The sequence below is a fragment of the Arachis duranensis genome, chromosome 1 (assembly GCF_000817695.3).
Source record: "Arachis duranensis cultivar V14167 chromosome 1, aradu.V14167.gnm2.J7QH, whole genome shotgun sequence".
Classification (NCBI taxonomy): domain Eukaryota; kingdom Viridiplantae; phylum Streptophyta; class Magnoliopsida; order Fabales; family Fabaceae; genus Arachis; species Arachis duranensis.
In genome coordinates, this window is record NC_029772.3 from 33,945,621 (window position 1) to 33,949,029 (window position 3,409).

Consider the following 3,409-nt stretch of genomic DNA (forward strand, 5'->3'; position numbering starts at 1 on the left):
TAGTAAGTCCAATGGAATCTCTATGGTCTCATTTTGAGCCTCAGATTCCCATGGTTCCTCATTGGGGAACTCATTGGAGGCCAGTGGACGTCCATTGAGGTCTTCCTCAGTGGCGTTCACTGCCTCCCCTTCCTCTCCAAATTCGGCCATGTTGATGGCCTTGCACTCTCCTTTTGGATTTTCTTCTGTATTGCTCGGAAGAGTACTAGGAGGGAGTTCAGTAATTTTCTTGCTCAGCTGACCCACTTGTGCCTCCAAATTTCTAATAGAGGACCTTGTTTCACTCATTAAACTTAAAGTGGCCTTAGATAGATCAGAGACTATGTTTGCTAAGCTAGAGGGGCTAGGTCAGAGACCATGGTTGCTAAGTCAGAGGTATTGTGCTTAGAACTATCTGTCTGTTGCTGAGAAGATGATGGAAAAGGCTTGCTATTGCTAAACCTATTTCTTCCACCATTATTGTTATTGAAACCTTGTTGAGGTCTCTGTTGATCCTTCCATGAGAGATTTGGATGATTTCTCCATGAAGGATTATAGGTGTTTCCATAGGGTTCTCCCATGTAATTCAACTCTTCCATTGATGGGTTCTCAGGATCATAAGCTTCTTCTTCAAATGAAGCTTCCTTAGTACTGCTTGGTGCATTTTGCATTCCAGACAGACTTTGAGAAATCATATTGACTTGTTGAGTCAATATTTTGTTCTGAGCCAATATGGCATTCAGAGTATCAATCTCAAGAACTTCTTTCTTCTGATTCGTCCCATTTTTCACAGGATTCCTTTCAGAAGTGTACATGAATTGGTTATTTGCAACCATTTCAATCAGCTCTTGAGCTTCTGTAGGCGTCTTCTTCAGATGAAGAGATCCTCCAGCAGAGCTATCCAAAGACATGTTGGATAGTTCAGAGAGACCATCACAGAAAATACCTATGATGCTCCATTCAGAAAGCATATCAGAGGGACACTTTCTGATCAATTGTTTGTATCTTTCCCAAGCTTCATAGAGGGATTCTCCTTCCTTCTGCCTGAAGGTTTGGACTTCCACTCTAAGCTTACTCAATTTCTGAGGTGGAAAGAACTTTGCCAAGAAGGCATTGACTAGCTTTTCCCAAGAGTTCAGGCTTTCTTTAGGTTAAGAATCCAACCATGTCCTAGCTCTGTCTCTTACAGCAAAAGGGAATAGCATAAGTCTGTAGACCCTAGGGTCAACCCCATTAGTCTTGACAGTGTCACAGATTTGCAAGAATTCAGCTAAAAACTGATGAGGATCTTCCAATGGAAGTCCATGAAACTTGCAATTCTGTTGCATTAGAGAAACTAATTGAGGCTTAAGCTCAAAGTTGTTTGCTCCAATGGCAGGGATAGAGATGCTTCTCCCGTAGAAGTCGGGAGTAGATGCAGTAAAGTCACCCAGCACCTTTCTTGCATTGTTGGCATTGTTGTTGTTTTCGGCTGCCATGTGTTCTTCTCCTTTGAAGATTTCTGTTAAGTCTTCTACAGAGAGTTGTGCCTTAGCTTCTCTCAGCTTTCGCTTCAAGGTCCTTTCAGGTTCAGGATCAGCCTCAACAAGAATGCTTTTGGCTTTGCTCCTGCTCATATGAAAGAGAAGAAAACAAGAAAATATGGAATCCTCTATGTCACAGTATAGAGATTCCTTGAAGAGTCAGAGGAAAAGAAAAATGGAAGACAGAAGTAGAAAAATTCGAACTTATCAAGAAAGATGGAGTTCGAATTGTGTATTAAGGAATAGTGTTAGTCCATAAATAGAAGGATGTGAGAAGAAGGGAAGTGATTTTCGAAAATTAAGTAAAAGATTTTGAAAACATTTTGAAAAACACAAGTTGATTTTCGAAAACTAAGAGTGAAAAAGAAATCAAGTGATTTTTGAAAAAGATTTTGAAATTAGAAATAAAAAAGGATTTGATTGAAAACTATTTTGAAAAAGATGTGATTAAAAAGATATGATTGGTTTTAAAAAAATGTGATTGAGAAGATATGTTTTGAAAAACATTTTTTAAAAAGATTTGATTTTAAAAAATTAATAACTTGGCTAACAAGAAAAGATATGATTCAAACATTAAACCTTTCTCAACAGAAAAGGCAACATACTTGAAATGTTGAATCAAATCATTAATTGATAGCAAGTATCTTTGAAAATAGAAGGAAATTGATTTTGAAAAAGATTTGATTGAAAAGATATGATTTGAAAAAGATTTGATTTTAAAAAGATTTTGAAAACTAAAAAAAATTTGATTTGAAAACAAAATCTTCCCTCTTGTGCCATCCTGGCGTTAAACGCCCAGAATGGTGCACATTCTGGCATTTAACGCCCAAACCACTACCTTTTTGGGCGTTAAACGCCCAGCCAGGCACCCTGACTGGCGTTTAAACGCCAGTTTGCCTTCTTCACTGGGCGTTTTGAACGCCCAGCTTTTTCTGTATAATTCCTCTGCTGAATGTTCTGAATCTTCAATTCCCTGTATTATCGACTTGAAAAGACACAAATTAAAAATATTTTTGGATTTTTAATAATGAGGAATAATCAAATAACAATGCATGCAAGACACCAAACTTAGAAGTTTGTATACTACTGACACTAACAACATGAGAATGCATATGACAAACAACAAAACACTCAAGTCAATAGAATTCAAAGATCAGAGCAATGAAATCATCAAGAACAACTTGAAGATTAAATGAAGACACATGCATGAATTCGAAAAATGCAAGGAAAACATGCAATTGACACCAAACTTAACATGAGACACTAGACTCAAACAAGAAATATTTTTGGATTTTATGAATTTGTAAATTTTTTTGTGGATTTTTCGAAAGTTAAGTGGAAAAGAAAATAAAGGTATCAAAATTCTTAATGAGAATTCCAGGAATCATGCAATGTTAGTCTAAAGCTTTAGTCTAAAGAAATTAGACATGGCTAGCCAAGCTTCAGCAGAACATTGCATTCAAGAGCTAAATTGATGAAGATTAATCAGCTTTGGTGATGATAAAAACATCACATTGAAACACTAGAATTCATTCTTAAGAACTCTGAAGAAAAAAATACCTAATCTAAGCAACACGATGAACCGTCAGTTGTCCAAACTCAACAATCCCCGGCAACGGCACCAAAAACTTGGTGCTGTTGCCGGATCAGAAATTTGGCACTGATGTTACCGGACCAAAAGCTTGCCGAAAACTCGAACAATCCCCGGCAACGGCGCCAAAAACTTGACAGCGCGAAATTGTGATCAATACTTTTCACAACTCAGATAATCCCCGGTAATGAATCCAAAAACTTGGTGTTCAATACCATGGCACAAACACAACTTCGCACAACTAACCAGCAAGTGTACTGGGTCGTCCAAGTAATAAACCTTACGCGAGTAAGGGTCGATCCCACAGAGATTGGTG